Here is a 25970-nt window from a genome sequence, read left to right on the forward strand (position 1 = left end):
TGAGGCATTCTAGCTTCTAAAAATATTTTGGGTTATCTTCTTTTAAAACTCCTTCAGAGTTATCAAATTGTTGTATTCATATTTTCATGAAGAACCATATCTTAATCAGTATTAAGAAAGGGTAAGAAAAAAAATTAAAAATCACTTTTTTTTCGTAATTCTAATAAAGAGGTGGTAGGTGTTTTAGAAAAATTTGAGTATTTGGCATTGAAGGAAATCTAGTAAGAAATGTTTCAAATAAAATTGAATGTGGACTATGGGCAACTAAAGAACAGGTTATATTCTAATATGGTGCAGAGCTCAGAGTTCACAAAAGCTGACTTCTGAGATGTTACTGGGCCACACTCATGCTTGCAGGACTTGCTTTAAAATAGGCTTCGTAATTCATCAGTGGTCTGGTTACCCAGGGCCGATCAGACCTTGGAACATCTGATGTGCTTAAACAGACATTTCTAAACACTGATGTCTACTAGGAAATCAATGACAAATATATTTCCAAGCAGACGAGTATTTTAAAGTGTAATAGGCAAGTCCTGTTCCGAGCTGGTAGATTGCTAGGGCAGTGTTATTACCTTCAAAAAGCTGCAAGCTATTTATGTGGCATCAAGGTTGGCAAGGGTGGATGAAGGTGTTGAAGCTGATCAGATACTCCTATAAGGTGGAGCTTAAGACTTGCTACCCAAGTTTGGTTCTTTGTTCCCAGCCAACATATTGTCCTAGATTTCTTCAGGGAGTTGTTCTGCTAGGCACTAATCATTTTCTCATAGCTTCTGCGTGATTCTAATCTAAGTAGGGTGTAACTCCCACACTATCCTAAATAGCTTTGTTTCCTCTGTTCACCAAATTACACAGTATTCATTTTCAAATGTTGATGGATTAACTGGAACTCTCCCTAAGGGACTATTATTTTGTAGGTAGAGATTTTGTAAATTGGTTTAAGTTCTCAGAATATTACTGATCTCTTGTTCTGTTGATCTACTCTCTAGACTTGATTGATACCCAGTTTTTATTTATAAGAAAAAACTTTTTACTTGAGAAGTTTTCTCTGGTGTGACTGTCTCCCTCTGTCCAAATTTATTCTCCTATTCTCCATCTCTCCAGCTCTATACATTCTTTGTAAAATGTTCACTTAAGATCAATGGTGAGTAGTTATTTCCTTCCAGAAGCAAACTATTTAGCTGCATATTTGATTTAGTGCTTTGATCCATGTTTCAGTTGAATGATGTGAATTCATATTGATCTTACTGAAGCATACACTTGAGCAATATGCTCAAAGCACCTTCTAAAATTAAGGTAAATTTCTCATTAACTCATTAAGAGGAAAAAGTATTGCTGTTTACTTCACCTGGTGGTTAAGCAATAACTAGAAGGATAGGTAAAATAAATTGTGTGATTTATTTAGCTAATAACTCATAAGAGGAAACTATGTTAGAATTTGTCAAAAATTATTTTCACCTTTTTAATTATGGATAAGAGTTTGGGGGTTTTAGTCATGTTTGGGCCTCATTGTATGATAGTATGCTATTGAATTGTGAAAGAGAAAACACGTAAGGGGCTAATTATAACCAAATGTGTAATTATTTTGGTTTCTTTGAGATGAAGCCTGGAGAAAGCCCTTAGGAAATTTTTCTTAAAAAGAATCCTTAGCCCAGAAATATACCCACATCTTTATAGTCAACTAATATTTGACAGAGGAAGCAAGCACATACAATGGGCTGAAGATAGTTTATTCAATAAATGGTGTTAGAAAAATTGGACAGATATGTGCAAAAAAATAAAACTAGACCACCTTCTTACACCACATACAAGGATAAATTTAGAATGGATTAAAGACTTTAATATTAGACCTGAAACCATAAAAATCATAGAAGAAAACATAGGCAGCAAGCAGAATCTTGGGCATTGCTCGTAGAAATATTTCATTGCATATATATCCCCAGACAAGGGAAACAAACAAACAAAAAATAAACAAGTGGGACTACATCAAACTAAAAAGTTTTTGTACAGCAAAGGAAACCATCAATAAAATAAAGAGACGACCCACAGAATGGGAAAACGTATTCTCCAATATACCTGATAAGGGGTTAATAACCAAAATTTATAAAGTTCTTAACAAAACTCAACATCAAAACCAAACCAAACCAAACCAAAATAACAACCCAGTTAAAAATGGACAAAGACCTGAATAGACACTTCTCCAAAGAGGACATATAGATGGCCAATAGACATATGAAAAGTTGCTCAACGTTACTAATCATCAGAGAAATGCACCTCACACCTGTCAGAATGATTATCATCAATAAATCAACAAACAAGTGCTGGCAAGGATGTGGAGAAAAGGGAACCCTTTTGCACTGTTGGTGGGAATGCAGACTGGTGCAGCCACTGTGGGAAGCAGTATGGAGATACCTCAAAAAATTAAAAATGGATCTGCCTTTTGACCCAGCAATCCACTTCCTGAAAGATATCCAAAGGAGCCCCAAAACACTAATTTGAAAGAACATAAGCACCTCTATGTTCATTGTAGCACTATTTACAATCGATGAGATATGGAATCAGCCCAGATGTCCTTCAGTAGACGAGTGGCTAAAACAATTATGGGACATTTACACAATAGAATACTATTTGGCCTTAAAAGAGAAGAAAATTTTACTCTTTGCGCCAGTATGGATAGACGTAGAGAACATTATGGTAAGTGAAATAAGCCAGTCAGAGAAAGACAAATACCATATGATTTCATTCGTATGTGGAATCTAATGAACAAACTGATGGGGACAGATTCATAGATGGAGAGCAGGATGAGAGTTAGTGGCGGGGAGAAGTCAGGGGGTGGAGGGATTGAGCCAAAGGGAAAAAATACTCATGGACATGGACAACAGTGTGGTGACTGTGGGCTGGGGAGGGAGGGGACTCAAAGGGACTAAATGGTAGTGGGAAAAATACAATAAAAAAAAAAAAATCCTTGCTGATCCTTAATTTTATCGAGTCAATAAAATATACTTCAGATATTATCAATAAAGTAGCTTTGACAATAGTGAGGAAAATATGCTTAATTTTGGCAAGTGTGAAATTGTCAAGCACAGAGCATACGTTAGTTGTTTAGTTTTGCATTTCGCTGCACTGGCAGAGTCCAGCCCCTTCTCTGAATTCTGTGGAGGCTCATGCTGTGATTGTTAAATCCGCTAGCACACGATGAGCCGTACTACTGGACTGATGGCTAAAAAGGACTCAAGTGCTGTCCTGCTGTCCTTTCACTGGGTCTCTGTGTCAGCACCAGGTTTGTTTTCTTGGCCCAGTACATGGAGAGAGTTATATTTATTAAGTACTAATTATGTGCCAGGAACTTGCTAGGTATTCAAAATATGTTATTTCAGTTAAGCCTTTTTACAACTTCAAGATTAAGGCACTAGTGTATGCATTTCAGTCATGGACTGGTAACTTGTCCAGGAACACACTAAAGGCAAGTCTGAAACTTGGCTTCCCATCCAGGTCTGATGATGGAGCCCAGGCTTTTTCCATTCTGCTGTGATAATTCTGTGCTTGAAGAAGGAAACACAGTGTCTAGAATAACATTTTTTGTTCCTTCTTTCCTAAGGTGTCAGGATCTTTCTGTGTACTTGAGCCAGATCAACACTGTTATTGAAAATACCTATTCATTCATCCATCAGCCATCTAGTCATTTATCCATCCATTCATCCATGCATCTAACAAATTTTTATTGAATATTTATTATGTGCCAGGTGCTGTTTGAGAACCTGAGCTATGTTGGTTTCCACTCCCTTTCTGGTTTCATAAAGCTTATGCCCAATTATCCACACTCATTCATTGTACAGTGAGGATGAGGTGGGAGAGAGTCCGGAATTCTTAGCCCAGTGCCAGACTTACAGGAGGCCTTCAACAGGTCTTAGTTTATTTGCCTACTCATTTTTACCCAATATTTATGCCCCTGGCCAACTATTGTCCCGTTTGTTCATTTATGGTTGTGCTTTGCATTGTTGATTTGGGTTTCTGTGCTTTTCGCAGTTCAAGATCAGTCTGTTCATCTTTAGAAACCAGCATGTTCCTCAAATAGAATTTGTCTAAGTGGTTTGTTACCCTGATTTTGAATAGTAACAAGGTGGCATGGGATACAAACTTTCAGGAATAAAATGAGTTTGGTCTGAGGATCTAATGTACAACCTAGTGCCTATAGTTGATAACACTATTGTATAATTGAAATTTGCTAAGAGAGTAGAACTTAAATCCTACCCCCTGCCTGGCCTAAGGTAAATAATGTGAGGTGATGGATGAAGTAATTAATTTAAGTGGGGGAATCCTTTCACAATGTGTATATACAGGGTGGGAAAATGTAGGTTTATAGTTGTTAATATGGAAAATAATACAATAACTAATAAAAAGTAATACAAGAATAAACTGTGTTTTGTGTACTCACAAAGTAGTAAACTTACTTCTGCCCTACTCTGTATATCAAATCATCGAGTTGTACACTTTGAATATCCTACATTTTGCCAACTATTCTGAAAATCTGGGGGAAAAAGAAAGGTGGTATGAAAAAAATGATAAATTTTTTTGTGAAAATATTATTTCAGTTCTTGTATTAGGCATTGACACTAATTACATTGTATATGTACACTTTTGTATTGTTTGAGTAGCATTGTTAATATTTATCATATGTTACATGTGCTATTTTACAAGGTTTATTGTATTTTAAAGTGTGATGTGTAATGAGTGGTAGGACATAACCATATTCTATTATGAAATAAGTTCATCAGGCAAATGCTATTCATTATGGAGAACTTGAGTTAGTTCCATTTTTAGAATGTTTCTTTCATAGAATACCTTGTGTCTTTTGATAAATCTAAACTATTTACTGATGGATCTTTCACATAAAGTAGAGCTGAGTCTAGTTCTAAGACTGGTTTCTGTGTGGCTAATGGATTATTTCAGACTGTGTTGAAGATAATTAGTAATAATCTCAAAGATCAGTTAAATGTAACCTTGATGAAAATACTAAGTTTGAGAATAGTATAGTTACTCACTTAAAGGCGGTGCAGTTTCTCACTTCGACAGCAACAGCACCATGCTCTCCGGTTCACCAAGAGAGAGACTTTAGTTGATTTTGGTTCGATTTTTCTCAGTCATCACATATAATTGTTTTTTAAGTGTTGTCAGTTTTATCTCTTAAGTCTCTTAATTCCTTCCTTCCTCTGTTCCCACTCTCTTGGTTCAGCCCCAATTTCTCATCTAGAAAATGGCAGCAACCTGTTGCCAGTGCTTCTTTATTCAGTGCCTTTCTTCTTTCAGGCTCTCTGCCACATCACTGTTGAACTTTTCTTTTGAAAGCGGGGGGGAGATAAAACATGTATGCATGTATGTATGTGTGCAAACATACACATACACACATACACATTTGGTTGATTGTGATAATCCCTAATACCCTTGTTGCCTGTGGAGTAATCTCAGCCCCTTAGTAGGTTGTTTAGAAACTATGTGGAATGGTCCAGCCTTCCAGCACCAATCCCTCAGTCCTTCTCCTTTCCCTTCCAGTTGGTTGCAGTCACTGAACTACTTTCTTTGCAGTTTGATCGTTAGGGATGCTTGTTTGGCATTATTTGCCAGGTATGGGGTTCAGACTCTTTTATCCAGGTAGCCTTATATGTGTAAAAGTCAGTCTTTCATTCTTTGAACATCTTATATCTACGTGATGAAGCAATTCTGTCATCTAAGGTAGCAATGTTTGCATTCGCTTTATAAAATTAACACGTAGTGTGTGTGTGTGTGTATATATATATATATATATATTTTTTTTAAGATGTTATTTATTTTTAGAGAGAGGGGAAGGGATGGAAAAGGAGAGGGAGAAACACATCAATGTGAGAGAGAAACATTGGTCATTTGCCTCTTGTATGCACCACAGCCAGGGACTGAACCTGCAACCCAGGCATGTGCCCTGACGAGGAATAAATCAGTGACCTTTCGCTTCGCAGGATGATGCCCAACCAACTGAGCCACACTGGTCTTGGCTAGAATATTTTATTTTTCTTGAAAGGCTTATGGCCTAAATGGAATGAAATAACTAAAATTTAATTGCAGTTCTTTAGGCTAATTTGTGGAAGTTATTTTCTAATTTAGGTACTCTTTGAAATTCCTAAACTTTTTTTTTTGTATATAAAGTTAACTTTTCAAATTCATTATTAGAATTATAGCATTTTCTTTTGCAATAAGAAATACTTGGAATATGTGAGGAGATAGATGTTAACTAAGTTTGTTGTGGTAATTATTTCCACATATACATATATTGAATCATTATGTTTTGCACTATATTGAATCATTATCTTGTGCACTTTAATGCCATGTTATACGTCAATTATATCTCAATAAAACTGGAGGAAAGAAAACGACACACTCTCACGCTCACTCACTCTGCTAGCCTACCTCTTGCACAATGAGCACGATCACAAAGCTTCATAAGGCATTGGAGGCATTTAAAAAATTGCTTATGTATACTTTAGATGGCTGATAGAATTATAAATCCTCCTAGTTTCATCTGAATACTTCTCCGTCTTTGAAAGTGATTGCTCACACTACAACACTAGCTCTGAATGTTGTGCCTTGTGCTGATAACTGACGTGGTTAGGATGATGAGATTTGATGGTCATCTTGGTAGTCATGGGATGATTGGTCCTACACAAGTACATGGATGCCAGAAATGATATTGAAGTAGGCATCTGGCTCCTTGGCTTTATGAAGGACAAGGCCAAAGCTAGATGACAGATGTTGAATGGAGAGTAAAGCCAACTCATCTCCTGTGGCTCTAGGAAAATTTCCATGCAACCTTTAGAGTTTAAGTGTTTCTTTGTATATTTGATATTTAAAATGTGTCACCATGGTGTATACTCTTTGTTTACTCAAACAATATGTGCACAGAAGTCTTTTCTGTCTTTATTCTGTTTCTACTCCTGAAATGCTTTCCCACTGTTCTCTTCTTTGACCATTGGAAACTTATTCGTTTTTTTCCCTTATCCCGTTGAGTTCTGACCTCTGTGTTCTCTGCCATCCTTAAAGTTGTACCTAACAACACTTCGGTTTCTATTGCTGTTTTTACATATCCTTCCCCATGAATTAGATTGTAAACTTTTTGAAAGGATACTATGCCTTTGTGGTCTTTGGGATTTTCCAGCTTTTTGCTCAGAACTTTATACCCCGTTGATGTTTTAAGTGTTTGAGTCAAAGTAAATACTTGTTTTTAAACATAGCAAATAATTGTGCCTCAATTAAGATCTGATTTGCTTGGATGGCGAGAGTACAGATGGATCTCAGTTTTAATTGAGACTATGGCAAGTAACACATAGGTGACATTTTCTTTGTCATTTTTAGGTCCAATCACTTTGTGGTGCTCATAACATTTTCCTTGATTTGTATTCAAGTCCTGCTTCAGCTGTGAACTCCTGCATTTCCAGTTTGTTTGCTTACTAGCTGAGCATTTCTTAAATTCTAGCGAAGGGAAGAGGGAGGCAGTTGATTATCTAGCTGCATTATCCACCCATCTGTTTCCTGTATGTGACAGCAGTTTCCACGTTCTTGCCTTTGCCCATGGAGTCAAAAGCACCGTGCACATGTGGCCTCTGGTTCTTTCAGTGAGAGGAACTCACTTTCTATAGATCTGTTTACTTTTTTCAGGCCGCAAGCTTGCCCTAAGGTATCCTCTTGTCACTTTAATACCCAAAATGACTTTTTCTGGTGTGAAGAGTAGGTGGCACACTTTGTAAGGTGTCATGAGAGCTTGCGCCTTTGTGTGAGGGATTCGGACTCTCTGTTCTGGAAAGGTGCCATTTCAAAAGGTAAGCCTTTTAAAGTCATTCTGACTACTGTGTGGAAAATGATCGTGCGTAGAAAGGAGATTACTAAGGATTTTGGGGGCCGTTGTCTAGTTGAGAGATAACAGTGACTTGGGCCAGTGTGGTGACAGCAGAGAGATGGAGAAGAGTGAAAGTCTCGAATCATCTTCAGGAGGTAGAATTTATAGGTTTAGACACAATGGATGTGGGGTGTGAAAGGAAGCAATGGAGAATGAATCCTAGGTTTTTGGCTCAAGTAAAGGGGTAGAAAGAGGTGCCTTTAACTGAGCTGGAGAAGCCTCTAGGTGAAGATAGTAAGCCTGTAAAACGACTTATTTCTTTTGTCATACCACGTTAGACTTTTTTCAGCCACTTGATTTGCTTGCTTCTCTGTAGAATTTTTATGCTTAAAATTTCAGGGCCAGGATGAATAAGAAGTAGTTTGTACAACTTGGGATCAAAGAATGATTGGTATGTTACTTTTCTGGGAAGAACATTTTTCTTGCATCTTCATGAGTTGTCAAATCCATTAAAGTTAAAAAATACAAGTCTTGAGTCCCTTAATAAGTGGGTTGTCTCAATAACAAGTAAATTACATTAGATTGGGAGGATTTATTTTTCAAATATTATATTGATTTTTTTGCCCAAAAATTATTATCTGGGGGTTTCCAATAAAACTCTTTAATATGTTTCAGGATTTTCCCTTTTTTGATGTTAATGTAATACATTTTTTTTCTTATTTATTTTTTAGATTTTACATTTCTTTTAAAGCTGGGCTATTCTTCCTTAACTCCCAGGGATAATTACTGCTTGTCTTGTGTTCATGAAAGTGTAATACTGCAAGATGAGAGAAACAAGTGCCTGTGGATTAATTTATTCAGTTTTTTATTTTCATTCAGAATTCCTCAGGATGACTTCTGTTGTCTTCCTCATACTAGATGCTGATTTCAATAGCACCTTCTTGCTTTTCATAAAGTAAAAAGCTTAAAAAAAAAAAAAAAAAGAAAAAGACCCTGGCCCTGTAGAGTTCTGTTAAATGCCTTCCCTTTTTATCCTGTTGAGATTTATTTTTTTGTGTTTGTGCCTCTCATGTGCTTATTATATTGACAGGATGATTTCACATTTCTTAACCTTCATATGTTGTAGATAGTTCTAGGCTACCACATGAAGTTCGCATGAGTTTTGAATTATTTTGACATCATCTTGCATGTGTCCTTTTATTTCTTTTGTTCTGTAGCATTTTCTTTGGTCTGTGACTTAGGTCTAGCTTTCCTCTTTGGAAGGAAAAAGTTGACAGGAAAGGGAATATAAAGCTTAGCATTTTTTATTTTTTTTGTTTGTTTTGAGTTGTGGGGAAAGCTAGGTTTTAAATTATTTCTGATTCAATTTATACTACATACTCTGGAAATCAACAATGGAAAAACTTACCCCATGTTAGAGATAGACTAGAAAGCATGAACTATGATTACAAAGTCATTAGTGCTGATCATGAAATATTTCCAGGTGGCATTTGAATTGTTGTCATGACTTTTAATAGACTCGGGAGATATTTCTACAGGAAATGCAGTTATTTCTGACTTTTTGAGAAGATAAATACACTATTTTTTCTTTTTATTTTCTTTTTATGGAGATCCATCTTTTTGGGTTTTACCAGTTGTAAAACAGCCCCAGGTAGTAGAGGGGTATTTCAGCTTCCCAAGATGTCTGGTCTGTTCTTCAGAGAAGTATTTTTGTTCTGCTTCATCTCATCATTTGGTCACTAATTTCATGTGTCATGCTGTGTGCCAGGTGATCTATAGTTTCACCATCAGCTATGCTTGGAATTTCATGAATGGGTTCCTGTCCTAGTCTTCTCTCCCTTGTCCCAGATTTCAAAACAAAACAATTAGGAATTATATTTTACTATGGGCCTCGGAGAGGAGATTTGATTTAGTGACTGAATTGAACCAGAATTTGTAGCCTATGGATGGTGATGGAAAGACTCCCTGAAGGATTGTTCATATTGCAGTGTCAGGTACGGTGCAGGCGTGTCTCCCTATCCCCTCTTCCTTCCTTCAGGAAAACTTTACCCTCCCATGCCCCTGGTTTTGGGCCTAGACTTGCCCATATCCTGAAAATCATTGTGGAAATGGTTCAGTGGTACAGAGGGAATCTCACTCTGAAAATCCTAACGCCATTTCTCCTGCCTTCATTCTGTTTGAGGACTAGTAGAGGATTTGAGTCAGACCTGAGTTTGCATCTGAGCTCTTGTTTATTAGTTGCGTTACCATAGGCAACATACTTAACTTTTTTAGGCCTCAAATCTCAAATGTAAAATTGAAACTGCTAATGACCTCCTCATGGTTAGGTAATGCCCGATCATGTATGTCAAGGAATTTGTATCTAACATGTACAGGTTCTCCCTAAGAACTAAAATGTGATCAGTTCTTTGGAGCTGCTATATGTTCCTCTATGGTCCCATCTTCCCTCCTCCTTCTGGAGATGACCACTATCCTGAATTTTATGTTCAACACTCCTTTGGTTCTTAAAATAAGTATACCTGTAAATAATCTGTTTTTAGCTTTGCCTATTTGGGCTCTGTAAAAAAGATATCTTATTATATACAGAGTGGGATAAAAGTAGGTTTACAGTTATTCATATGAAAAATAATACAATAATTAATAAGTAATAATACAAAAATAAGTAGCCTCTAATAAAAGTGCTTCATCACACCTAGGCGAGTATGGAGCACTTAGCTCTTTACTTGGCATTTGCTGTTGGGGGTGGGTATGGGGTTGCAATTTTTTCAGTGGGATTTGGCTAGAGTAGAGTGACTTTCCTAAAATGTTTTTATCTTTCCTGGCCGGTGTGGCTCAGTGGATTGAGCACTAGCCTCTGAATTGAAAGGTCACTGGTTCCATTCTCTGTCAGGGCACATGCCTAGGTTGCAGGCCAGGTCCCCAGTTGGGAGTGTGCAAGAGGCAACTGATTGATGTATCACACATCGGTATTTCTCTCTCTCTCGTTCTCCCTCCTTTCCCGTCTCTCTAAAAATAAATATATACAATCTTTAAAACATTTTTATCTTTCTAGGCTTCCCCTTACTGATCCTTTAGTTAGAGCAGGCGTTTTCTGATACTGGATCAGAGGTAGGGATAACCTTATGTGAATCCAGTAAGGGAATAAGTTGTGGTTAAAGGGAGCCAGATTTATGCTCTTGTAGGGACAAGGAAAGGTGAAAATGAGAATGAACCCTGTGGTATTGCGTTGGAATTCAGGGTATCTGTATGCACTCATGGTTTTCAGTATACATAGATAGATACAGAAAGAAAGAAAGAAGTAAGTATGTATGCATCTATGTGTGTGTTGCTATTCACTCAGATGATGGGAACAGTGATAACCCAGTTGCAATAAGCACACTCAGATCTTGGTTTCTGAATACCATTATTTTTCTCACCAAGATGGCAGAAATGATCAGACTAGAAAATCACTTTTTGGCAACTATGATAGAATAATTAATTTGGCCAACAATTATTAATGGAAAGGTTATTGAGAAATAGGATGTTTGTATTGTCTAGAAGTATCACCTCACAAAATGCTTATTATAAAGGGAAGAAAAGTAACTTTACAGTGGGGAAATATGGCAGATACTACCTTAATCAAATGATATAAGTTCATATTACCAGTCAGGGAAAAAAAATTGAATAGTATACCATGTGATAGGGTACAGTGAGAGGAGCTCTTCTGTGGTGTTCCTGCTGAAACTTAATAACTTGAGTCTAATCATAAGAAAGTATCAGATAGACACCCTAACTAAGGAACATTCTACAAAACTGGCCTGGAATCTTCAAAATGGTCAAGGTCTAAAAGTCAAGAAAGTCTAAGGAATTCTAGATGAAATAGACTAATGAGCTATGGATGCTAAGTGCAATGTGAGACCCTGGATTGGATCCTTTTACAAAAATGGACATTATTGGGATAATTGGAAAAAGTCAGATCTGGTCTGTGGGTTAGATGATGGTATTATATATATCAGCGTTAATTTCTAGATTTTGATGGTCATAATTTTTTGTAGTTTTATGTGAGTGTCCTTCTGTATAGAAATTACTCAATAAACTCTGTAGGGATGATAGACGATTATGTTGGCTAATTTCTCTCAACTGATTCAGGGAAATCAAGTTATGTCTGACAATGTTTTTTGTAGGTTGGTCTGATGATATTATTAAAACAAAACAAAGCCCCCCTTCTGCTAGTTGATTTAGTAGTTCAACATTGTTTGCTTATCAAACAAACCATTTGTAAGGTTTAAGGGGTTTGCTTCTCTGTGCTGTCTCGACTTACACCTGTCCTATCAGAGTGGCTTCCTGTCGTTTTTTGATTGTCTTCGGTGTTCTGCTTGCAGCCGTTTCCTCTCACCTCACTGATTCGTTCTTCTCCTTCCCTACCCTTTCTTTATTTCCCACCACCTATGTTGTGTCTTTGTAACAAACTGCTTCTTTCAATGGGAAAGTATGGGTTTACAAAAACAGGACCGTTTACTTTGTACAATTCTGTGATAATCCTGCAGTTCATTTTAACCGTACCTCGTTACACTATTCTTTTCTCCACACTTCGTTAGTGAGCTGTTGAAGCTCGCTTTTTCGCTGCACTGCATCTACCTCAGCACTGAGCATGTTCCAATAGGCTTTTAGTAAAATGTGTTGGGCTGGTTGATTGCTATCTGAGAACTTAGAGTTTTCAGAAAGTATCAGCAGGGTAAGGGGAATTTGATAGGTACAGTGGTGAATGTGATGCTGTACTAACCCAGAATCAGTCAGCTCATGCTGGGGAGAAGGTTACTTGTCACAGCAGACTTCTCTCTCTGAGAACATCACATGTCAGTTGCCTGTTTGGTAGAATCTGTCTTTCCCCCTCAGTACAGAAGATCATGGGCTAAAGGCCTTGAATTGCCCCCATCTTTGGCAGAACTAAAGTCCATCTGAGGGCTTGTTTTCTTTAAATATGTTGGAGGACAAACTCCTCTTTAGCAGTTACACTAATTTTCATGTTTCTCAGGAGGATCAAGGAATAAAGCTTTAAAAAACCCAGTTACTTTGTGCTTAGTACACACCCACACATGCAGGCTTTTCTTGAGCATTTTACAGTGTAGGTGGCCTTCTCTGGATCGCTTTTGACAGGAAATTGAGCAACCTTTCTTTTTTGGAACAGAATACATTTTACTGCAGAGAGAGAAGAAAAAAAATGAAATGTTTATGTTTTGAAATCTTTTGATGAGTTTTTATTTAAAGACCAATTTAAATCTACAAAAATGGAGGTAGGGGTTACTTTTCATATTGTGCACTAGTATTTCTCAACCTTCTTTGTCATTTTGGAACCTTCCATTTTTTTTCTTTCCATTTCTTTTCTTTTTTCTTTTTCTTTCTCTTTTTTCTTTTTGTAGACAGAAAGAAAGGTCCACAGGCCCCAACATTACTTTGCTTCATAAAGCAAACATTACTTTGTTTTGTTCTTTTAGTCATCGATGGATATGAAGAAGTCATCTTTGAGCAGGTCATTGTTTTTCTGGCTTTTGTATGAGGCAGCCGTCACCAGCTGTCTTTCTGTCGTGGAGGTGTGATGGCTGTCTGCTGCTTTCACAGGCATCTTGGATCTAGAGGGTATGTTAGTCTTCCCTTTGGAAAGGCTTGTCATTCAGTAAAGCTTCCTAATGATCTGGCTACACAAAAGGCCCCAAGGCTGGGGAGATAGCTCCACATTGGAGCCTCATGTCTGCCATAGATTCTGTCTGTACTGCCAAACCCCACAGAGCTTTGGGATATGAATACCAGTCTGCCTACTGCCCACCGTCCACCATGGCCCAGGTGCTCTCTGCCTATGGTGCTTGTGCTTGAGTTTAATTTGGGCAGTTCTTTTACAGCACTGGGGATTCAGAGGAAGAAATCAGTCTCTAGTAAGGATATACGCCCATATGCCGCATCATGGAATATTGTTCAGTGGCGTGGGGTAATTCTAACGGAATAAAGTAGGTTCAGAAATCATATCCTTTTGTTTGAGTTTAAAATTTGTACATTTGTTCATGTACCTAGGTGGATTACTAGTGCAAATAAGCTCTCAGGTATATCTTAGTTATGTAATTATCTAGTTATGATATAGTCAGCAGTTAGAGAGACATGGGCTGAGTAGGAACGTTAGGCCAGACACAGGAGGTAACCAGGGCAGAAAGCGCCCAGTGCCCAACAGTGGGAAAAACTGGGAAAACAAGTATTGTAGGGTGGGACCTACCCCCTGGGTGACCTTTCCTCCTCTAGCACACTGCTGGTCATGAGGTTTAGATCCCCTGAGTTTTCATATTACTGGTCGTGCAGTTGGGGCTCTGCCCTGACCTTTCCTCCCCTGGCATGTTGCTAGTCATGTGGTGGACCCCTTTAGAGGAGGAGCAAGGGGGCTGGAGAATAACCTTATATGACTCCCATCCAAGCCTTTGCATGACCAATCCCTTAAGCATTTAGCCCCCAGGACAGTGAGGTTCTGGCCCACATCTAATAATCTTGCCTCAGGTCTGTTGAGCAGAGAGACAGACTTTTAGTCAAACTAGAGATAACATTTAGGCCTCAGTTGTGTTTTGGCTGAGGTCCAGAAAAGCAGCATAACCAGGCAAAGCATCGCCATGGCTGACATCAGGACCAGCCGCAATGACTCATGACCCCCTACCCTAGTGTCAACCAATCAGTTGAGAACATGACCCTAAAAGGACATACCTGGGGAACTGGTGAATATTCTATTAAGATCCTCCACTGACACATCCCCTAAAATCTCCACCTTTGGAAAACAGATAAAACCCCTTAAGACAAGGACTGTAGAGCACGCCCACACTTTCCCTCACCCCCTTCTTCCTCAGACATGCTTTCTGTCTCTCTAGAGCAGTGGTTCTCATCCTTCCTGATGCCGCGACCCTTTAATACAGGTCCTCATGTTGTGGTGACCCCCAACCATAAAATTATTTTCGTTGCTACTTCATAACTATAATTTTGCTACTGTTATGAATCGTAATGTAAATATCTGATATGCAGGATGTATTTTCATTGTTACAAATTGAACATAATTAAAGCATAGTGATTAATCACAAAAACAATACGTAATTATATATGTGTTTTCCGATGGTCTTAGGCCACCCCTGTGAAAGGGTCGTTTAACTCCCAAAGGGATCACGACCCACAGGTTGAGAACCGCTGCTCTAGAGCATGCCCTCACCTTTCCTCCACCTTTCTTCGTTCAAGGTGTACATTCTTGGTTTCTTTCTCCTAAGCTCTAAGGGCCCTTCTGCTGCCTCTGTTACTTGTTTCCTGAGCCCACACAGCCCAGCTGGCTCACTTCTACCTCTGTGACTTCCTAAATAAGCTTTCATTTGTACCTGAGTTCTTAGTTCTTAGGCAAACTCAAGGACTGAGGTCTGATTTCACCAGTAACATCCGATGTTGTTTTGCCATTAACAGTTATAGCTCATTAATTGTGATTACCAAAACAAAGTATATATTTTGAGTGTCCTATTCTGTGGGTGCAACCTGTAGACCAGTCATGTAAAAAATGCAAGTTTTATTTTCTGGGATATCTGACTCAGAATACCCTTTATAGGTTTATTTTCCCCAAAGTTTTCTTCTGATGTTTATACCATTTGATTATGGTAGGATAGAAAAGAGCTGTAGCAGGATCTTCCTAAGATCTGTACACAAGATCTTAGTGTGGGGACATAGTAGGCCGTCAGTAAGTCTCGTTTTGCCTGCAGTTAAAGTAAGCTTTGGAGTACGGTAGTACCTTTATATTTGGCTGAATAAAAGATGATAGTCCTAATATTCAAGGTTACAGGCTGGGAATAGGAACTTTTCTTCTTATAGTCACCAGGAGTTGGGAATATCTGTGAGTGAGACTAAGTTCTGGCTCTTCTTGCTTTTAGCTTTTGTTTCATATGCTTGGGAACAGGATTTGGGAGTTAAAATAGTTTGCGATACTGTTTCACTTCAGCAAAATTTAAAAAATTGATTTCCTGAAAGCTCTTATGGACATGTATAGTCTGATTTATTTTAATATTTTGAGAATAGGTCCATGTACTGAAATTATTAATATTGAGCATATATGTACATTCTTTTAACTAATAATAAGCTTAGCAGTCACAGCAAGTGTTTATGACTGCAGTGGGAACTTAAAATCCTATTGAAAGTGACCAGTGTGAGAACTGTAGAATTTCTAAATAACCAGAATGGTTAGTTGCTTTGGAACAGGGTTTCTCAGCCTTAAGATTATTGGCGTTTTGGGCCAGATAATTCTTTGTAGTGGGGAGCTGTGCTGTGCATTGTAGGATGGTTGGCAGTTTTCCTGGCTTTTGCCTGTTACATTCCAATAGCATATCCTCTCCCTCTGTTGTGACAACCAAAAATGTCCAGGCATTTCAAGATGTCTTCTGGGGTGCAAAATTGCCTCCTGTTGAGAACCACTGGTTTGAAACAGTGGTTGCCTTAGGCAGATGATGGACTAACTACATTGAAATCACCTTTTGAGGGGAGGGGATTTCTTGCTCCTACAGGTTCTTAGGTTTCTCCCCATCTGTCTAGATATTAAATAGCCAGGTTTAAAAATTTCTTATTTAGGTGGGGACAATTTTTAGTTGGCTTACATTTAAATGTGTTTAACTGCACATAAAGAGTTTACAAAGGAAAGAGGGTTTTAGAGGTAAAATATAACATTTCACAATTATGATTTGATTTGTAGCAAGGATTTCCCCCTTTATTTCTATGAAATATAACTTATTATACTAAAGTTTATAATTATTTTAATCTAGGTTTTGAGAGAATACCTCGTTGGACTCAAAAACAAGACTTACTACTAACTTTGAAGTGGAAAAGGGTGAGTCGGTGGATTAGTCACAAAGTCGTGTTGGGGAAGGGAATGTCACTCAAATGTTCATTCTTAGAAGACCTGCTGCTTATAGCAAAATTTTGATTTAACAAATGTGAATTCTATATTTTTCCCCCATTCTTTTTTTCTCCATTGTTTGACTTCTCTGAGGCAGAAATGAACACAGAGAAGAGGGGGAAACTCCTGTGCAATTTTTGGTCATCATCTTTATAGATTAAAATAGTTCATATATTTTTCTGGCTACTTAAATTAATGAGAAGGTTTTTGTTTCTGTTTCTACTGCATAGTAGATGCATTTCAAAAAAAAAATCTTGTATGTGTTTCTTAAATTTGATAGGAGTTTATACCTCAATCCATGTTCTAAATAAGAAGTTTGTTAATGCTGATGCCTTATTGTATAATTTGGAATACCAAGTTTATCCTGAAAAATTGAGAGATGTTTGGATGATCTGTTTGATTGACATTTACATTTGGTCTTAAAGAGATTGCTACTTGGGTACTGCTAGGTAGAAACCCAGTTCTGTCCTAGGCCAATCCTGGTATCAAAGTGGGCATTTCTCAGATATTTTAATTGGTTGTAAAAGGGTATTCTCATTGAGAAAAATAACAGCTTGCTTTGGTTGGAAGAGATGTTTTTATAGGCTGAAAATGCTATAATATGCTAAATTAGTAAACTCAGATAAAACAAATGGTTTGGGGTTGCATAGATTTCTTTGCTTTTCTTACTTTGTACTTAACCTTCACCTCAGCCAGATGCTGAAACAAAGATCTTGGGATTTTTCTTATCAGCTGCTTTGTCAGGAGCAGGAGCCAATTGCCTAAGGAGTCAGCTCTTCTGGAGCGGCTGCATCCTATCAAGGATGGTCAAGGTTAACTGAAGCCCACTGGGTTTGGAGTGCTGCTTTCAAAGTGGCTTGCTATTTTGGACTTCCCTTGAATTTCAGTTAGAGAAATTGGGGAGTGATTGTCTCTGAAAATGTTTTAAACTACGTTAGGACACTTTCTTGGTAGCATTTATTTGACCATTCCCAGCATCCATTCTTTTTTAATACAGGTGGAATTTAGAAAATAATTTTAGATCTCTGTAATTTTTTTCCATGAAGAGCCAATGTTTTTTATTAGCAACACAAATGAAAACTGTCTTTGAGAGTGTGGCATCTTTGGAACCATCAGGAATTCCCTAGTGGTGAGCAAGCAGCCCGCAGGCATGCTACGTGAGGGTAGCTAGCTCAGGTACTTCTTGAAAGAAGAAAAATCAGTGCATATTACTCAGTGCTCTCTGGTTTTCACCTCAGTCTTGTAAGTTGTTTTCAAGATTGACTTTTTTTTCCTCCTGGGAACTTGTGTAGAAATGTGCACCTTCAGTGCAGTCTCTTTATGTCTTAAGGTGTTTTAAAGACTTCTAAATAAGTAATTGCTGGTTGGTATACTTGAATGTGACAGTTTTTAGTGCAGGCCTTATGTTTTAGCTTTATTTTGAGGCCAAGCTTGTTTAAGCTTTGATCTCATAACAGCTGCACCTTGTCTTTTGAATTAATTCCTTAGTTTAATAACCTGAGCACTTAAATCACTTTTTAAAAAAATGACAGTATTATCTGATGAGGCTAGCACTGTGTATCTATGAGGTCAGGTGGTAAATTCTTCTCTTAGGCATTCATACTCAGTTCTACTCAGAGAACAGATAGGGGAGGCCATGATTGAACAATTTTCTAGACCTGATGGTGGCATGGCTCTTTCTTGGCCTTCTAAATGTATAGTACTTCTTTCCCAAGTGCTCTCTGCTTAAGGGATACCAAAAACAATTCCCTCTTCCAGAAGAAAACAAAACTCCAAAATGGTACACACATAAAAACCAAACCCACAAAACCTTGTTAAATCTATCATTCTTACAACTCTTTATGTATTTATTTTTGAGTAGTATTGTTTTAGAATTATAAAATTGAATTAAGAAAACACACTTTTTTCTTCCATTTAAAAAATTTTTTATTTGCTATATTCTGTGTAAATAGCCAGCAAGAAACAGAGCAATGTTATTTGATAATGATCTCTGACTAAATTATGTGTTCTGAGCATTTTCCCAAGTATTATATTTTAACTTTGGATTTTTCCTTTGATATACAGATAATTATGTACTCATAGGTAGGTTAGCTATTATTTAAAATTTTCAGTTATTTCAGTTTAGGTACTGCATCCCAGGCTTCAGATTTTAATTGAAAAAAATTTGAAAAGCTGCCATTTCTTTTCTTGGAAAAAAAAAAAAAAAGAATAACATTGATAACATGTACTTAGACTGGTATAATATGCAAAAGTGATGACATACTTTTTGTTGTTTCTTGGGAAGTTCCAACCATTTAGTAAATGGAAAAAAAAAAAGAAAAAAAAAGCATGTTAATGCATTCTCCTAGACTTTTCTTGTGTTATATGTGGTAGTAGAAAGAAACCTAAAAATCATAATGCCTTCCTGGGGCCCTGGCTGGGTTGCTTACTCAGTTGGTTAGAGCATCTTCCCGATACTCCAAGGTTGTGGGTTCAATCCCTGGTCAGGGAATCAACCAATGAATGCATAAATAAAGTGGAACAAAAAAATCAATGCTTCTCTCTCTCTCTCTCTCTCTCTCTCTCTCTCTTCCCCTGCCCCCTGTTTTTCTCTCTCTAAAATCAATAAATTAAAAAAAACGGAAGCTTGGAAACATTTATTTTCTATCTGTCCATCCTGTAGACCTGTGCCCTTACCCTCTCATGTGCAGTTGATATATCTCTTTTCTTGTAATTATTCTTTTTTTAAATAAAGATTTTATTTAGTTATTTTTATATAGAGAGAAAGGGAGGGAGAAAGAGCAGGAGAGAAACATTGATGTGTGAGAGAAACATTAATTGGTTGCTCTGACCAGGAATTGAACTGGTCACCTTTCGGTTTGTAGGACGACAGACACCCAACCCATGAGCTACAACAGTCAGGGCTTTCATTATTCTAGCATATTATATCTTTATTAAAACATAAGAGCTGTTCACATCCAATAGAGTTTCCACTGACAAAAACAATAGATTAAAAAATAATAAGGCTTTGAATATATTAACTCTAAGAAGAATCTAACTCAAATGTTTACTGTGAGTAGACTTGTTAGATTTCTTTGGATCAACCTAAATTGAAATTTCATGGTGGCACTGAGGGTACAACTTTTTAAGATAACTACTAGATGAAATTGTATGAACTAAATGCTAAGTATAATATGAAAATATTAAAAATTTAGAGTAGCAAAGGGATGATTGCAGAGTTTTCTTTTTATCTGTGGCCATGACTAATTTGAATTGAGTTTGACAACCCTTGAGGTCACCTCATAATTATTCATTGTGTGTACTGATTATACAAAGCCTTCTTTGTTCTTAAAAAAGAAAATTATATGAATTTTTTTGGCCTAGCAAACATTTTTAGCAGCCTTCAGACCTGTGATAGGACCCTTTCACATTTACTAATGCCATCATACCCTTTTTCTCTTCAGTGAGAACAATTATTCTCACCTTGCTGGTCTTCAAAAATTGAGAATGCAGCTGTCCACATCAAATGGAGAGTTGCCTCTTTTAAACTCATTCTGGTGGCGAATAGAACACATGGTAATAGGAACCGAATTCCTTTGCCTTGGAGGAGTGCCTTATTTTTTAGTGCATACTAGCCATTTTTTTTGAACCCAGGATATGTATGGGCATGATTCTTTATGATGCTACGATGTGATCCACTTCCTTGTTTAATTTATTTAAAATTTGCTGATAAGAGTGATTTGGACAAAAGTCTAAAGTACGGAATCAGAAAATAAAGAGGCAAGAACAACCTGTTTATGTGAATGTGGGTGGAGGTCAGGGTGGGGATTTGTGCAAAGTCTGCCCTCACTGGCCTCACCCTCCTGCCCCTGCCCCTCCCCGCCTTCATAAGTTGGGTGGGTGAAAGCATTTCTGAAGACCTGGCTTCTGGGACCAGATTGTAGGGTGGGTCTAGAGATGAAACTTGGGGGGAGCTGGCATTTGCCAGTTCTTCATGATATTCTGATGTTTCTCAAAGGGTTTAGGAAACTTAGTAGTGGGGTTTTTTAAAATTTTGAAACCCGGACTTTAATGTTTGTCAATACTGAAGCATATTTAATATGAAAAAGGAAGTTGGAAGTAGCTTCACTGTCATTTTAGTAGCTTTCATTAAAACTAGACATGCAAAATTAAGGCTATATGGTGGTGAAGTCCAGTATGCCATGTTTTGGGGGTCTTGGTGATCCTGGGAATAGGTCTTTATTGTGTTCTCTTGGACATTATTAAGCAAGATAGTGGAGGAATGACTAGGCATGAGGAAAGCTACTGCTCACGTCTGCACAGGCCTATCAAAGGCTCCAGCACCTCGATGACAGGGAGAGCACGGGAGGTGTGGGTGTGCACCCCTTCCACATGAGCGGGGGTGCTTCCCAAATGATTGCTTGTCTCAGCACGTGGCTAGCTCTGTGTTCTTCCCGTAATGGTTTCCTTAAGTAAAAAATTGGACTGATGGGTACTCCGGATGAATCTTTAGGAGGTTAAATAATGAATGCTTACTGAAGAACTAATGGGCTGATTTTCTTTTCAGGGAGTCTTTTTTTTTTTTTTTTTTTTAAATAAAGTCTGTAACTTAGTTCAGTAAATGACCCTTTTCTGCTACTGACGAATGTGTTTTTTTCCCCAGTTAATTGGAAAAGAAATGGTTTGAGAAATTGACTAGGTAACATTTGATGGTTATTGGTCTTTGTATGGGGACCTCTGAGCCTTAAAGCTTTTGTAGTTACAGGAGGTAACTTGTTACCTCCTTGGATTTATTAGTGGAGTAGTTAATTCAATTCAGTAAATAATTGACACCTATTATGTAGAGATATTTTTTACTTAGGATAGAAGTACAAAAAGAAATTCACCTTGTAATCAAGTTGTTTTTCTAGATGGGGACACAAGACATAATTATAACTTGTTATTATAAATTACCAAATACCATAAGGCCTGTAGTGGAAATACAAGTAAAATGCATTGAGGTGTCTAGAGGGAGAATTAAATCCAGGGAGGTGGGCATTGAAACATCCACCCACCCACCCACCCATCCATCTATTCAGAGAGGAGCATTGATTTCTCCAAGTAACCAAAGTAATTCATATTTATTATATAAAATCTAGATGTTTCTAAAAGAGCAGATAAAAATAAATGTCACCCAGTTCCCACCAATTCACTCAGTCTCCACCAAAATGTTACTCTGGTAACAGTTTTACTTTTTGTTTGTGAGATTTTTTTCAAACATACACAGAAGTAGAATAATACAATGAGGCTCCATGTACCCATCATCCAGCTTCAACATTTAAAGATATTTTATCATTCTTATTGCATCTATCTTCTTCCTGCTTTGATTGATTGATTGATTGATTGGCATTTTAAACACAACCCAGATATTATACCATTATACCATGTAACCTCAATGAGAATGGTCAGCGACTGCTTGAGCTTTTGTGTCACCACGGCCTGTGCGTGACAAACACATTCTTCAAGTGCAAAGAGATCCACCAGGTGTCATGGAAGCACCCCCGCTCCCGTCATTGGCACCAGCTTGACCTCGTCATCACCAGAAGAACGGATATTGGCAGCACCCTCCTCACCCGCAGCTACCACAGTGCAGACTGCGACACGGACCATGCCCTCGTGGTAAGCAAGGTGCGCATAATGCCGAAGAGGTTGCACCACTCCAAGATGAAGGGTCGCCCACGCATCAACACCAGTTGTGCCAGCAACCCAGTTAAGACCCAGCAATTCATCAACAAGATGGAAGATGCATTCGGCGAGGGAGTGGCGGCAGATGACATTATCGAATCCAATTGGCCACGTCTCCGCGACGCCATATACAACTCCGCCATTATTGCTTACGGGAAGAAAGAGCGGAAGAACGCTGACTGGTACGAGGCTCACTGGGAAGAAATGGAACCCGTGATTGAGGCTAAGAGGAAGGCCCTACTGGCTTACAAGGTCACGCCCACTCCCAGTACACTTCAAGCTCTACGGGCTGCCAGGAACAAAGTCCAGAAGACCGCCCACCACTGTGCCAACACCTATTGGCTAAACCTGTGCAGAAGCATTCAGGAAGCCGCCGATATAGGCAACGCACGAGGAATGTATGAGGGTATCAAGAAGGCAACAGGCCCAATCCCCTCCAAAATCGCCCCCCTTAAGTCCAAGACAGGTGAGGTCATCACTGACCAGGAACAGCAAATGCGGCGGTGGACCGAGCACTACCTCGAGTTGTACGCAACGAAGAACACCGTAACAGACACTGCTCTTAACGCCATCCCAGACCTACCAGTCATGGAGGAGCTAGACACCCCACCTACTGCGGCAGAGCTCGGCAAAGCCATCGACCGCCTCGCTTGCGGGAAAGCACCAGGAAGCGACGGAATCCCTCCAGAAATCCTAAAGAGCGGGAAACCAGTCCTGCTACAGCCGCTCCACCATCTACTCTGTCTCTGCTGGAAGGAGGGTTACATCCCCCAGGATATGAGAGACGCCAACATTATCACCATGTACAAGAACAAAGGAGACCGCAGCGACTGCAACAACTACCGGGGCATCTCTCTCCTCAGCGTCATCGGCAAAGTATTCGCCCGGGTCGCTCTTGCCCGCCTGCAGACCCTTGCTTCCCGCGTCTACCCAGAGTCCCAGTGTGGCTTCAGAGCTGGCTGCTCAACAGTGGACATGATCTTCTCCCTACGCCAGCTGCAGGAGAAGTGTCACGAGCAGCATAAACCACTCTACCTCGCCTTTATTGACCTCACGAAGGCGTTTGATCTGGTCAGTCGAAGCGGACTCTTCAGCTTGCTACGGAAGATTGGCTGTCCACCACATCTGCTTGCTGTGGTCATGTCCTTTCACGACAACATGCACAGCACGGTGTCCTACAACGGCGCAACCTCTGAGGCCTTCCCAGTCAGCAGCGGAGTAAAGCAGGGCTGCGTCCTCGCGCCTACGCTGTTCGGAATCTTCTTCTCCATGCTCCTCCAATACGCCTTTAAGGACTGCAGCGAGGGTGTCTTCATTCACACCAGATCCGATGGCAAGCTCTACAACCTGGCCCGTCTACGAGCCAAGACCAAAGTCAAAGAGGTGCTCATCCATGAGATGCTCTTCGCCGATGACGCAGCTTTGACATCACACTCCGAAGAGGGACTCCAGCAGCTAGTCACTTGCCTTTCCCACGCATGCAAGGAGTTCGGACTAGCCATCAGCCTGACGAAGACGAATGTTATGGCTCAAGGCACGGGGACTCCCCCATGCATCACCATCGACGGATACACCCTGGAGGTTGTCAACGACTTCACTTACCTCGGGTCCACCATCTCGAGCTCTCTGTCAGTTGACTTGGAGGTCAACCGGAGAATCGCCAGGGCAGCCACAGTTATGGCCAGACTGAACCGGCGAGCGTGGAACAATTCCAGCCTCACTGAGAAAACCAGACTGCGCATCTACCAAGCCTGCGTACTCAGCACTCTCCTCTATGGCAGCGAGACGTGGACCACCTACGCAAGGCACGAAAGGAAACTCAACAGCTTCCACATGAGGTGCCTGCGACGCGTCCTGCATGTCGCCTGGCAGGATAAGGTCCCCAACACCGAGGTGCTGAAGCGAGCCAATATGAGCAGTTCGCATGCAGTTCTTAGCGAGAGACGCCTCAGGTGGCTCGGCCATGTTAAAAGAATGGATGCAGGCCGTATCCCCAAAGACCTCCTCTACGGCGAGCTAGCAGAAGGCAAGAGGAAGACAGGGCGCCCAAAACTGCGGTTCAAAGACATCTGCAAAAAGGACATGACACAATGCTCCATCAATCTCAACACATGGGAAGTTCAAGCAGACGACCGCCTAGCCTGGAGGCTCACAGTCAGGCAAGGTACGTCACGCACGGAGGCTGCGCGCAACGAGGAGGCGGTCCAGAAAAGATCGAGGCGGAAGCAGCGTCAGCAGCAGCAACAACAGCCATCTGCCTTCACCTGTACCAAGTGCGGCAGGGATTGTCACTCCCGAATCGGACTGCACAGCCATTCTCGGCGGTGCAGATAGACTCTCAAGAAGCTACGCCATCGTCTCTCGAGACGGACGGCTGCTGACGACGACGACGACGACGATACCATGTAACCTATAAATACTTCGAGTGACATTTTTAACAGCTAATGACTTAAAAAATTAGTCTCAATACCATTAAGCTTAATGAAAGTAATGATTATTCTTTAATATTACTTACTAGGTAGTCCTGTAGTCCATGTTCAGTTTCCTCTATTGTATCAACAATATCATTTTACAGTTTGTTGGAATCAGGATCCAAGTAGGGTTAACACATTGCATTGCGTTCCTCTCCTTGTAAGTCTTTCTTAGTCTGCAACATTTTCCCTTTTTTCATGAAATTTATTGTAGAAGAAACTAGGTCATTTGTTAGGACTGCTAACATTTTAATAGATTTTTTCTTATGTAATCATGTATTTACTTCAAAAGCAAAATTGGGATCATACTGTATGTGCTGTTTATGTTACTTTTTATATTTACAATATAATGAGGACATTTAGTCTTGTACAATTAGTTTTTATTTTCTGTTAAATCTTACGGCATTATAGTAACTAAAAATGAGAAAAATGCATTTGATTGTATTTAAAGCAAATCTTACATTAATGATATGTATTACAACAACAAATTCCCCCTCCCTCCCTCCCTCCCTCCCTTCCTTCCTTCCTTCCTTCCTTCCTTCCTTCCTTCCTTCCTTCCTTCTTTCCTTCCTTCTTTCCTTCCTTCCTTCCTTCCTTTTTCACTCCAGCATCTGTTATGGATGAATATAATATTGATGATGCAATTATCTGATCTGAGAGTATATTTCCCACCCCCCTGAGGAATATAGATAGATGGTTGTGTGAAAGACAGCCCAGCTGATGGTTCACTGACAGGTTTGGGTATAGAGGGGGTGAATGGTGTCCATCCAGACCCTGGTTTTCTGGAGAGTCCACTACATGAAGGGAACCCTCCTTATTATTGTTAACATAGCTGACCTTTATTAAAAAGTTAAGTTTGCTTTCTCACATCAGTGTAGGCTTCTGGTGGGGAAGGATTCCTAGGGGTTAAAAGGGAGCATGACTGTTTTAGTGATGTTAACAAAAGTTTAACCTTTCTGCATTAGGTTCTTTTTCAGTTACAGCCAAGTTTCTAGCCTGGGAAAAAGTATGT

General features: G+C 39.3%; 1 protein-coding gene across 1 annotated transcript in view; it reads left to right on the top strand.

The window, feature by feature from the left end:
• Positions 1–25970, top strand: part of SIPA1L1 (signal induced proliferation associated 1 like 1) — a 291340-nt gene that overhangs the window by 15915 nt on the left and 249455 nt on the right. The window contains exon 2 of the mRNA XM_090271076.1: positions 16651–16715. The gene's annotated coding sequence lies outside the window, so the exon portion shown is untranslated. The remainder of the gene's footprint in view (positions 1–16650; positions 16716–25970) is intronic.

The sequence above is a fragment of the Furipterus horrens genome, unplaced genomic scaffold (genome assembly GCF_987537825.1).
Source record: "Furipterus horrens unplaced genomic scaffold, mFurHor1.1.pri manual_scaffold_3, whole genome shotgun sequence".
Taxonomy (NCBI): Eukaryota; Metazoa; Chordata; class Mammalia; order Chiroptera; family Furipteridae; genus Furipterus; species Furipterus horrens.